This window comes from Medicago sativa, chromosome 1, assembly GCF_051527215.1.
Source record: "Medicago sativa cultivar Bolivia chromosome 1, Bolivia_mono, whole genome shotgun sequence".
In the NCBI taxonomy this organism is placed as follows: Eukaryota; Viridiplantae; Streptophyta; class Magnoliopsida; order Fabales; family Fabaceae; genus Medicago; species Medicago sativa.
This window is the reverse complement of record NC_140749.1, coordinates 26,558,833-26,572,293: the sequence shown is the minus strand read 5'-3', so window position 1 is coordinate 26,572,293 and position 13,461 is coordinate 26,558,833.

The following is a 13,461-nucleotide window of genomic DNA, read 5'->3' as shown; positions in this document are numbered from 1 at the left end:
TAAAGTGGCCTAGCCTTATCGAATCGAAGCATGTAATAGTTCCTGTGAAATCTAACAAGCATATATTCGAATTCCAAGGTTGATTTTATGATTTTCGAAAATGGACAATATGAGGGTTAAGTGAATTTCCTTGTTAATTTACGGATTTTACTCGTTTTTGACCCTTTTTCTTTCACTAAAAAGGTCATAAAGTGGCCTAGCCTTATCGAATCGAAGCATGTAATAGTTCCTAGGAAATCTAACAAGCATATCTACGACAACCATGGTTTATTTTAGAATTTTTTAAAAAGGCCAAAATGGCGGTTAAGTGAATTTCCTTGTTAATTTATGGATTTTACTCGTTTTTGACCTTTTTCTTTCACTAAAAAGGTCATAAAGTGGCCTAGCCTTATCGAATCGAAGCATGTAATAGTTCCTATAAAATCTAACAAGCATATATTCGAATTCCAAGGTTGATTTTATCATTTTCGAAAATGGACAAAATGAGGGTTAAGTGAATTTCCTTGTTAATTTACGGATTTTACTCGTTTTTGACCCTTTTTCTTTCACTAAAAAGGTCATAAAGTGGCCTAGCCTTATCGAATCGAAGCATGTAATAGTTCTTAGGAAAGCTAACAAGCATATCTACGACATCCATGGTTAATTTTAGAATTTTTTAAAAAGGCCAAAATGGGGGTTAAGTGAATTTCCTTGTTAATTTATGGATTTTACTCGTTTTTGACCTTTTTCTTTCACTAAAAAGGTCATAAAGTGGCCTAGGCTTATCGAATCGAAGCATGTAATAGTTCCTAGGAAATCTAACAAGTATATCTACGACATCCATGGTTTATTTTAGAATTTTTAAAAACGGCCAAAATGGGGGTTAAGTGAATTTTCTTGTTAATTTACGGATTTTACTCGTTTTTGACCCTTTTTCTTTCACTGAAAAGGTCATAAAGTGGCCTAGCCTTATCGAATCGAAACATGTAATAGTTCCTAGGAAATCTAACAAGCATATCTACGACATCCATGATTTATTTTAGAATTTTTTAAAAAGGCCAAAATGGGGGTTAAGTGAATTTCCTTGTTACTATACGGATTTTACTCATTTTTGACCCTTTTTTTTTCACTAAAAAGGTCATAAAGTGGCCTAGCCTAATCGAATCGAAGCATGTAATAGTTCCTATGAAATCTAACAAGCATATATTCGAATTCCAAGGTTGATTTTATCATTTTCGAAAATGGATAAAATGAGGGTTAAGTGAATTTCCTTGTTAATTTACGGATTTTACTCGTTTTTGACCCTTTTTCTTTCACTAAAAAGGTCATAAAGTGGCCTAGCCTTATCGAATCGAAGCATGTAATAGTTCTTAGGAAAGCTAACAAGCATATCTACGACATCCATGGTTTATTTTAGAATTTTTTAAAAAGGCCAAAATGGGGGTTAAGTGAATTTCCTTGTTAATTTATGGATTTTACTCGTTTTTGACCTTTTTCTTTCACTAAAAAGGTCATAAAGTGGCCTAGGCTTATCGAATCGAAGCATGTAATAGTTCCTAGGAAATCTAACAAGTATATCTACGACATCCATGGTTTATTTTAGAATTTTTAAAAACGGCCAAAATGGGGGTTAAGTGAATTTTCTTGTTAATTTACGGATTTTACTCGTTTTTGACCCTTTTTCTTTCACTGAAAAGGTCATAAAGTGGCCTAGCCTTATCGAATCGAAACATGTAATAGTTCCTAGGAAATCTAACAAGCATATCTACGACATCCATGATTTATTTTAGAATTTTTTAAAAAGGCCAAAATGGGGGTTAAGTGAATTTCCTTGTTACTATACGGATTTTACTCATTTTTGACCCTTTTTTTTTCACTAAAAAGGTCATAAAGTGGCCTAGCCTAATCGAATCGAAGCATGTAATAGTTCCTATGAAATCTAACAAGCATATATTCGAATTCCAAGGTTGATTTTATCATTTTCGAAAATGGATAAAATGAGGGTTAAGTGAATTTCCTTGTTAATTTACGGATTTTACTCGTTTTTGACCCTTTTTCTTTCACTAAAAAGGTCATAAAGTGGCCTAGCCTTATCGAATCGAAGCATGTAATAGTTCCTAGGAAATCTAACAAGCATATCTACGACATCCATGGTTTATTTTAGAATTTTTAAAAACGGCCAAAATGGGGGTTAATTGAATTTCCTTGTTAATTTACGGATTTTACTCGTTTTTGACCCTTTTTCTTTCACTAAAAAGGTCATAAAGTGGCCTAGCCTTATCGAATCGAAGCATGTAATAGTTCCTAGGAAATCTAACAAGCATATCTATGACATCCATGGTTTATTTTAGAATTTTTTAAAAAGGCCAAAATGGGGGTTAATTGAATTTCCATGTTAATATACGGATTTTACTCATTTTTGACCTTTTTTCTTTCACTAAAAAGGTCATAAAGTGGCCTAGCCTTATCAAATCGAAGCATGTAATAGTTCCTAGGAAATCTAACAAGCATATCTACGACATCCATGGTTTATTTTAGAATTTTTTAAAAAGGCCAAAATGGGGGTTAAGTGAATTTCCTTGTTAATTTATGGATTTTACTCGTTTTTGACCTTTTTCTTTCACTAAAAAGGTCATAAAGTGGCCTAGCCTTATCGAATCGAAGCATGTAATAGTTCTTAGGAAATCTAACAAGCATATCTACGACATCCATGGTTTATTTCAGAATTTTTTAAAAATGCCAAAATGGGGGTTAAGTGAATTTCCTTGTTAATTTATGGATTTTACTCGTTTTTGACCTTTTTCTTTCACTAAAAAGGTCATAAAGTGGCCTAGGCTTATCGAATCGAAGCATGTAATAGTTCCTAGGAAATCTAACAAGTATATCTACGACATCCATGGTTTATTTTAGAATTTTTAAAAACGGCCAAAATGGGGGTTAAGTGAATTTTCTTGTTAATTTACGGATTTTACTCGTTTTTGACCCTTTTTCTTTCACTGAAAAGGTCATAAAGTGGCCTAGCCTTATCGAATCGAAACATGTAATAGTTCCTAGGAAATCTAACAAGCATATCTACGACATCCATGATTTATTTTAGAATTTTATAAAAAGGCCAAAATGGGGGTTAAGTGAATTTCCTTGTTACTATACGGATTTTACTCATTTTTGACCCTTTTTTTTTCACTAAAAAGGTCATAAAGTGGCCTAGCTTAATCGAATCGAAGCATGTAATAGTTCCTATGAAATCTAACAAGCATATATTCGAATTCCAAGGTTGATTTTATCATTTTCGAAAATGGATAAAATGAGGGTTAAGTGAATTTCCTTGTTAATTTATGGACTTTACTCGTTTTTGACCCTTTTTCTTTCACTAAAAAGGTCATAAAGTGGCCTAGCCTTATCGAATCGAAGCATGTAATAGTTCTTAGGAAAGCTAACAAGCATATCTACGACATCCATGGTTTATTTTAGAATTTTTTAAAAAGGCCAAAATGGGGGTTAAGTGAATTTCCTTGTTAATTTATGGATTTTACTCGTTTTTGACCTTTTTCTTTCACTAAAAAGGTCATAAAGTGGCCTAGGCTTATCGAATCGAAGCATGTAATAGTTCCTAGGAAATCTAACAAGTATATCTACGACATCCATGGTTTATTTTAGAATTTTTAAAAACGGCCAAAATGGGGGTTAAGTGAATTTTCTTGTTAATTTACGGATTTTACTCGTTTCACTAAAAAGGTCATAAAGTGGCCTAGCCTAATCGAATCGAAGCATGTAATAGTTCCTATGAAATCTAACAAGCATATCTACGACATCCATGGTTTATTTTAGAATTTTTAAAAACGGCCAAAATGGGGGTTAATTGAATTTCCTTGTTAATTTACGGATTTTACTCGTTTTTGACCCTTTTTCTTTCACTAAAAAGGTCATAAAGTGGCCTAGCCTTATCGAATCGAAGCATGTAATAGTTCCTAGGAAATCTAACAAGCATATCTATGACATCCATGGTTTATTTTAGAATTTTTTAAAAAGGCCAAAATGGGGGTTAATTGAATTTCCATGTTAATATACGGATTTTACTCATTTTTGACCTTTTTTCTTTCACTAAAAAGGTCATAAAGTGGCCTAGCCTTATCAAATCGAAGCATGTAATAGTTCCTAGGAAATCTAACAAGCATATCTACGACATCCATGGTTTATTTTAGAATTTTTTAAAAAGGCCAAAATGGGGGTTAAGTGAATTTCCTTGTTAATTTATGGATTTTACTCGTTTTTGACCTTTTTCTTTCACTAAAAAGGTCATAAAGTGGCCTAGCCTTATCGAATCGAAGCATGTAATAGTTCTTAGGAAATCTAACAAGCATATCTACGACATCCATGGTTTATTTCAGAATTTTTTAAAAATGCCAAAATGGGGGTTAAGTGAATTTCCTTGTTAATTTATGGATTTTACTCGTTTTTGACCTTTTTCTTTCACTAAAAAGGTCATAAAGTGGCCTAGGCTTATCGAATCGAAGCATGTAATAGTTCCTAGGAAATCTAACAAGTATATCTACGACATCCATGGTTTATTTTAGAATTTTTAAAAACGGCCAAAATGGGGGTTAAGTGAATTTTCTTGTTAATTTACGGATTTTACTCGTTTTTGACCCTTTTTCTTTCACTGAAAAGGTCATAAAGTGGCCTAGCCTTATCGAATCGAAACATGTAATAGTTCCTAGGAAATCCAACAAGCATATCTACGACATCCATGATTTATTTTAGAATTTTTTAAAAAGGCCAAAATGGGGGTTAAGTGAATTTCCTTGTTACTATACGGATTTTACTCATTTTTGACCCTTTTTTTTTCACTAAAAAGGTCATAAAGTGGCCTAGCCTAATCGAATCGAAGCATGTAATAGTTCCTATGAAATCTAACAAGCATATATTCGAATTCCAAGGTTGATTTTATCATTTTCGAAAATGGATAAAATGAGGGTTAAGTGAATTTCCTTGTTAATTTACGGATTTTACTCGTTTTTGACCCTTTTTCTTTCACTAAAAAGGTCATAAAGTGGCCTAGCCTTATCGAATCGAAGCATGTAATAGTTCCTAGGAAATCTAACAAGCATATCTACGACATCCATGGTTTATTTTAGAATTTTTAAAAACGGCCAAAATGGGGGTTAATTGAATTTCCTTGTTAATTTACGGATTTTACTCGTTTTTGACCCTTTTTCTTTCACTAAAAAGGTCATAAAGTGGCCTAGCCTTATCGAATCGAAGCATGTAATAGTTCCTAGGAAATCTAACAAGCATATCTATGACATCCATGGTTTATTTTAGAATTTTTTAAAAAGGCCAAAATGGGGGTTAATTGAATTTCCATGTTAATATACGGATTTTACTCATTTTTGACCTTTTTTCTTTCACTAAAAAGGTCATAAAGTGGCCTAGCCTTATCAAATCGAAGCATGTAATAGTTCCTAGGAAATCTAACAAGCATATCTACGACATCCATGGTTTATTTTAGAATTTTTTAAAAAGGCCAAAATGGGGGTTAAGTGAATTTCCTTGTTAATTTATGGATTTTACTCGTTTTTGACCTTTTTCTTTCACTAAAAAGGTCATAAAGTGGCCTAGCCTTATCGAATCGAAGCATGTAATAGTTCTTAGGAAATCTAACAAGCATATCTACGACATCCATGGTTTATTTCAGAATTTTTTAAAAATGCCAAAATGGGGGTTAAGTGAATTTCCTTGTTAATTTATGGATTTTACTCGTTTTTGACCTTTTTCTTTCACTAAAAAGGTCATAAAGTGGCCTAGGCTTATCGAATCGAAGCATGTAATAGTTCCTAGGAAATCTAACAAGTATATCTACGACATCCATGGTTTATTTTAGAATTTTTAAAAACGGCCAAAATGGGGGTTAAGTGAATTTTCTTGTTAATTTACGGATTTTACTCGTTTTTGACCCTTTTTCTTTCACTGAAAAGGTCATAAAGTGGCCTAGCCTTATCGAATCGAAACATGTAATAGTTCCTAGGAAATCTAACAAGCATATCTACGACATCCATGATTTATTTTAGAATTTTATAAAAAGGCCAAAATGGGGGTTAAGTGAATTTCCTTGTTACTATACGGATTTTACTCATTTTTGACCCTTTTTTTTTCACTAAAAAGGTCATAAAGTGGCCTAGCTTAATCGAATCGAAGCATGTAATAGTTCCTATGAAATCTAACAAGCATATATTCGAATTCCAAGGTTGATTTTATCATTTTCGAAAATGGATAAAATGAGGGTTAAGTGAATTTCCTTGTTAATTTATGGACTTTACTCGTTTTTGACCCTTTTTCTTTCACTAAAAAGGTCATAAAGTTGCCTAGCCTTATCGAATCGAAGCATGTAATAGTTCTTAGGAAAGCTAACAAGCATATCTACGACATCCATGGTTTATTTTAGAATTTTTTAAAAAGGCCAAAATGGGGGTTAAGTGAATTTCCTTGTTAATTTATGGATTTTACTCGTTTTTGACCTTTTTCTTTCACTAAAAAGGTCATAAAGTGGCCTAGGCTTATCGAATCGAAGCATGTAATAGTTCCTAGGAAATCTAACAAGTATATCTACGACATCCATGGTTTATTTTAGAATTTTTAAAAACGGCCAAAATGGGGGTTAAGTGAATTTTCTTGTTAATTTACGGATTTTACTCGTTTCACTAAAAAGGTCATAAAGTGGCCTAGCCTAATCGAATCGAAGCATGTAATAGTTCCTATGAAATCTAACAAGCATATCTACGACATCCATGGTTTATTTTAGAATTTTTAAAAACGGCCAAAATGGGGGTTAATTGAATTTCCTTGTTAATTTACGGATTTTACTCGTTTTTGACCCTTTTTCTTTCACTAAAAAGGTCATAAAGTGGCCTAGCCTTATCGAATCGAAGCATGTAATAGTTCCTAGGAAATCTAACAAGCATATCTATGACATCCATGGTTTATTTTAGAATTTTTTAAAAAGGCCAAAATGGGGGTTAATTGAATTTCCATGTTAATATACGGATTTTACTCATTTTTGACCTTTTTTCTTTCACTAAAAAGGTCATAAAGTGGCCTAGCCTTATCAAATCGAAGCATGTAATAGTTCCTAGGAAATCTAACAAGCATATCTACGACATCCATGGTTTATTTTAGAATTTTTTAAAAAGGCCAAAATGGGGGTTAAGTGAATTTCCTTGTTAATTTATGGATTTTACTCGTTTTTGACCTTTTTCTTTCACTAAAAAGGTCATAAAGTGGCCTAGCCTTATCGAATCGAAGCATGTAATAGTTCTTAGGAAATCTAACAAGCATATCTACGACATCCATGGTTTATTTCAGAATTTTTTAAAAATGCCAAAATGGGGGTTAAGTGAATTTCCTTGTTAATTTATGGATTTTACTCGTTTTTGACCTTTTTCTTTCACTAAAAAGGTCATAAAGTGGCCTAGGCTTATCGAATCGAAGCATGTAATAGTTCCTAGGAAATCTAACAAGTATATCTACGACATCCATGGTTTATTTTAGAATTTTTAAAAACGGCCAAAATGGGGGTTAAGTGAATTTTCTTGTTAATTTACGGATTTTACTCGTTTTTGACCCTTTTTCTTTCACTGAAAAGGTCATAAAGTGGCCTAGCCTTATCGAATCGAAACATGTAATAGTTCCTAGGAAATCTAACAAGCATATCTACGACATCCATGATTTATTTTAGAATTTTTTAAAAAGGCCAAAATGGGGGTTAAGTGAATTTCCTTGTTACTATACGGATTTTACTCATTTTTGACCCTTTTTTTTTCACTAAAAAGGTCATAAAGTGGCCTAGCCTAATCGAATCGAAGCATGTAATAGTTCCTATGAAATCTAACAAGCATATATTCGAATTCCAAGGTTGATTTTATCATTTTCGAAAATGGATAAAATGAGGGTTAAGTGAATTTCCTTGTTAATTTACGGATTTTACTCGTTTTTGACCCTTTTTCTTTCACTAAAAAGGTCATAAAGTGGCCTAGCCTTATCGAATCGAAGCATGTAATAGTTCTTAGGAAAGCTAACAAGCATATCTACGACATCCATGGTTTATTTTAGAATTTTTTAAAAAGGCCAAAATGGGGGTTAAGTGAATTTCCTTGTTAATTTATGGATTTTACTCGTTTTTGACCTTTTTCTTTCACTAAAAAGGTCATAAAGTGGCCTAGGCTTATCGAATCGAAGCATGTAATAGTTCCTAGGAAATCTAACAAGTATATCTACGACATCCATGGTTTATTTTAGAATTTTTAAAAACGGCCAAAATGGGGGTTAAGTGAATTTTCTTGTTAATTTACGGATTTTACTCGTTTCACTAAAAAGGTCATAAAGTGGCCTAGCCTAATCGAATCGAAGCATGTAATAGTTCCTATGAAATCTAACAAGCATATATTCGAATTCCAAGGTTGATTTTATCATTTTCAAAAATGGATAAAATGAGGGTTAATTGAATTTCCTTGTTAATTTACGGATTTTACTCGTTTTTGACCCTTTTTCTTTCACTAAAAAGGTCATAAAGTGGCCTAGCCTTATCGAATCGAAGCATGTAATAGTTCCTAGGAAATCTAACAAGCATATCTACGACATCCATGGTTTATTTTAGAATTTTTAAAAACGGCCAAAATGGGGGTTAATTGAATTTCCTTGTTAATTTACGGATTTTACTCGTTTTTGACCCTTTTTCTTTCACTAAAAAGGTCATAAAGTGGCCTAGCCTTATCGAATCGAAGCATGTAATAGTTCCTAGGAAATCTAACAAGCATATCTATGACATCCATGGTTTATTTTAGAATTTTTTAAAAAGGCCAAAATGGGGGTTAATTGAATTTCCTTGTTAATATACGGATTTTACTCATTTTTGACCTTTTTTCTTTCACTAAAAAGGTCATAAAGTGGCCTAGCCTTATCAAATCGAAGCATGTAATAGTTCCTAGGAAATCTAACAAGCATATCTACGACATCCATGGTTTATTTTAGAATTTTTTAAAAAGGCCAAAATGGGGGTTAAGTGAATTTCCTTGTTAATTTATGGATTTTACTCGTTTTTGACCTTTTTCTTTCACTAAAAAGGTCATAAAGTGGCCTAGCCTTATCGAATCGAAGCATGTAATAGTTCTTAGGAAATCTAACAAGCATATCTACGACATCCATGGTTTATTTCAGAATTTTTTAAAAATGCCAAAATGGGGGTTAAGTGAATTTCCTTGTTAATTTATGGATTTTACTCGTTTTTGACCTTTTTCTTTCACTAAAAAGGTCATAAAGTGGCCTAGCCTTATCGAATCGAAGCATGTAATAGTTCCTAGGAAATCTAACAAGTATATCTACGACATCCATGGTTTATTTTAGAATTTTTAAAAACGGCCAAAATGGGGGTTAAGTGAATTTTCTTGTTAATTTACGGATTTTACTCGTTTTTGACCCTTTTTCTTTCACTGAAAAGGTCATAAAGTGGCCTAGCCTTATCGAATCGAAACATGTAATAGTTCCTAGGAAATCTAACAAGCATATCTACGACATCCAAGATTTATTTTAGAATTTTTTAAAAAGGCCAAAATGGGGGTTAAGTGAATTTCCTTGTTACTATACGGATTTTACTCATTTTTGACCCTTTTTTTTTCACTAAAAAGGTCATAAAGTGGCCTAGCCTAATCGAATCGAAGCATGTAATAGTTCCTATGAAATCTAACAAGCATATATTCGAATTCCAAGGTTGATTTTATCATTTTCGAAAATGGATAAAATGAGGGTTAAGTGAATTTCCTTGTTAATTTACGGATTTTACTCGTTTTTGACCCTTTTTCTTTCACTAAAAAGGTCATAAAGTGGCCTAGCCTTATCGAATCGAAGCATGTAATAGTTCCAAGGAAATCTAACAAGCATATCTACGACATCCATGGTTTATTTTAGAATTTTTAAAAACGGCCAAAATGGGGGTTAATTGAATTTCCTTGTTAATTTACGGATTTTACTCGTTTTTGACCCTTTTTCTTTCACTAAAAAGGTCATAAAGTGGCCTAGCCTTATCGAATCGAAGCATGTAATAGTTCCTAGGAAATCTAACAAGTATATCTACGACATCCATGGTTTATTTTAGAATTTTTAAAAACGGCCAAAATGGGGGTTAAGTGAATTTTCTTGTTAATTTACGGATTTTACTCGTTTCACTAAAAAGGTCATAAAGTGGCCTAGCCTAATCGAATCGAAGCATGTAATAGTTCCTATGAAATCTAACAAGCATATATTCGAATTCCAAGGTTGATTTTATCATTTTCAAAAATGGATAAAATGAGGGTTAATTGAATTTCCTTGTTAATTTACGGATTTTACTCGTTTTTGACCCTTTTTCTTTCACTAAAAAGGTCATAAAGTGGCCTAGCCTTATCGAATCGAAGCATGTAATAGTTCCTAGGAAATCTAACAAGCATATCTACGACATCCATGGTTTATTTTAGAATTTTTAAAAACGGCCAAAATGGGGGTTAATTGAATTTCCTTGTTAATTTACGGATTTTACTCGTTTTTGACCCTTTTTCTTTCACTAAAAAGGTCATAAAGTGGCCTAGCCTTATCGAATCGAAGCATGTAATAGTTCCTAGGAAATCTAACAAGCATATCTATGACATCCATGGTTTATTTTAGAATTTTTTAAAAAGGCCAAAATGGGGGTTAATTGAATTTCCTTGTTAATATACGGATTTTACTCATTTTTGACCTTTTTTCTTTCACTAAAAAGGTCATAAAGTGGCCTAGCCTTATCAAATCGAAGCATGTAATAGTTCCTAGGAAATCTAACAAGCATATCTACGACATCCATGGTTTATTTTAGAATTTTTTAAAAAGGCCAAAATGGGGGTTAAGTGAATTTCCTTGTTAATTTATGGATTTTACTCGTTTTTGACCTTTTTCTTTCACTAAAAAGGTCATAAAGTGGCCTAGCCTTATCGAATCGAAGCATGTAATAGTTCTTAGGAAATCTAACAAGCATATCTACGACATCCATGGTTTATTTCAGAATTTTTTAAAAATGCCAAAATGGGGGTTAAGTGAATTTCCTTGTTAATTTATGGATTTTACTCGTTTTTGACCTTTTTCTTTCACTAAAAAGGTCATAAAGTGGCCTAGCCTTATCGAATCGAAGCATGTAATAGTTCCTAGGAAATCTAACAAGTATATCTACGACATCCATGGTTTATTTTAGAATTTTTAAAAACGGCCAAAATGGGGGTTAAGTGAATTTTCTTGTTAATTTACGGATTTTACTCGTTTTTGACCCTTTTTCTTTCACTGAAAAGGTCATAAAGTGGCCTAGCCTTATCGAATCGAAACATGTAATAGTTCCTAGGAAATCTAACAAGCATATCTACGACATCCATGATTTATTTTAGAATTTTTTAAAAAGGCCAAAATGGGGGTTAAGTGAATTTCCTTGTTACTATACGGATTTTACTCATTTTTGACCCTTTTTTTTTCACTAAAAAGGTCATAAAGTGGCCTAGCCTAATCGAATCGAAGCATGTAATAGTTCCTATGAAATCTAACAAGCATATATTCGAATTCCAAGGTTGATTTTATCATTTTCGAAAATGCATAAAATGAGGGTTAAGTGAATTTCCTTGTTAATTTACGGATTTTACTCGTTTTTGACCCTTTTTCTTTCACTAAAAAGGTCATAAAGTGGCCTAGCCTTATCGAATCGAAGCATGTAATAGTTCCAAGGAAATCTAACAAGCATATCTACGACATCCATGGTTTATTTTAGAATTTTTAAAAACGGCCAAAATGGGGGTTAATTGAATTTCCTTGTTAATTTACGGATTTTACTCGTTTTTGACCCTTTTTCTTTCACTAAAAAGGTCATAAAGTGGCCTAGCCTTATCGAATCGAAGCATGTAATAGTTCCTAGGAAATCTAACAAGCATATCTATGACATCCATGGTTTATTTTAGATTTTTTTAAAAAGGCCAAAATGGGGGTTAATTGAATTTCCTTGTTAATATACGGATTTTACTCATTTTTGACCTTTTTTCTTTCACTAAAAAGGTCATAAAGTGGCCTAGCCTTATCAAATCGAAGCATGTAATAGTTCCTAGGAAATCTAACAAGCATATCTACGACATCCATGGTTTATTTTAGAATTTTTTAAAAAGGCCAAAATGGGGGTTAAGTGAATTTCCTTGTTAATTTATGGATTTTATTCGTTTTTGACCTTTTTCTTTCACTAAAAAGGTCATAAAGTGGCCTAGCCTTATCGAATCGAAGCATGTAATAGTTCTTAGGAAATCTAACAAGCATATCTACGACATCCATGGTTTATTTCAGAATTTTTTAAAAATGCCAAAATGGGGGTTAAGTGAATTTCCTTGTTAATTTATGGATTTTACTCGTTTTTGACCTTTTTCTTTCACTAAAAAGGTCATAAAGTGGCCTAGGCTTATCGAATCGAAGCATGTAATAGTTCCTAGGAAATCTAACAAGTATATCTACGACATCCATGGTTTATTTTAGAATTTTTAAAAACGGCCAAAATGGGGGTTAAGTGAATTTTCTTGTTAATTTACGGATTTTACTCGTTTTTGACCCTTTTTCTTTCACTGAAAAGGTCATAAAGTGGCCTAGCTTTATCGAATCGAAACATGTAATAGTTCCTAGGAAATCTAACAAGCATATCTACGACATCCATGATTTATTTTAGAATTTTTTAAAAAGGCCAAAATGGGGGTTAAGTGAATTTCCTTGTTACTATACGGATTTTACTCATTTTTGACCCTTTTTTTTTCACTAAAAAGGTCATAAAGTGGCCTAGCCTAATCGAATCGAAGCATGTAATAGTTCCTATGAAATCTAACAAGCATATATTCGAATTCCAAGGTTGATTTTATCATTTTCGAAAATGGATAAAATGACGGTTAAGTGAATTTCCTTGTTAATTTACGGATTTTACTCGTTTTTGACCCTTTTTCTTTCACTAAAAAGGTCATAAAGTGGCCTAGCCTTATCGAATCGAAGCATGTAATAGTTCTTCGGAAAGCTAACAAGCATATCTACGACATCCATGGTTTATTTTAGAATTTTTTAAAAAGGCCAAAATGGGGGTTAAGTGAATTTCCTTGTTAATTTATGGATTTTACTCGTTTTTGACCTTTTTCTTTCACTAAAAAGGTCATAAAGTGGCCTAGGCTTATCGAATCGAAGCATGTAATAGTTCCTAGGAAATCTAACAAGTATATCTACGACATCCATGGTTTATTTTAGAATTTTTAAAAACGGCCAAAATGGGGGTTAAGTGAATTTTCTTGTTAATTTACGGATTTTACTCGTTTTTGACCCTTTTTCTTTCACTGAAAAGGTCATAAAGTGGCCTAGCCTTATCGAATCGAAACATGTAATAGTTCCTAGGAAATCTAACAAGCATATCTACGACATCCATGATTT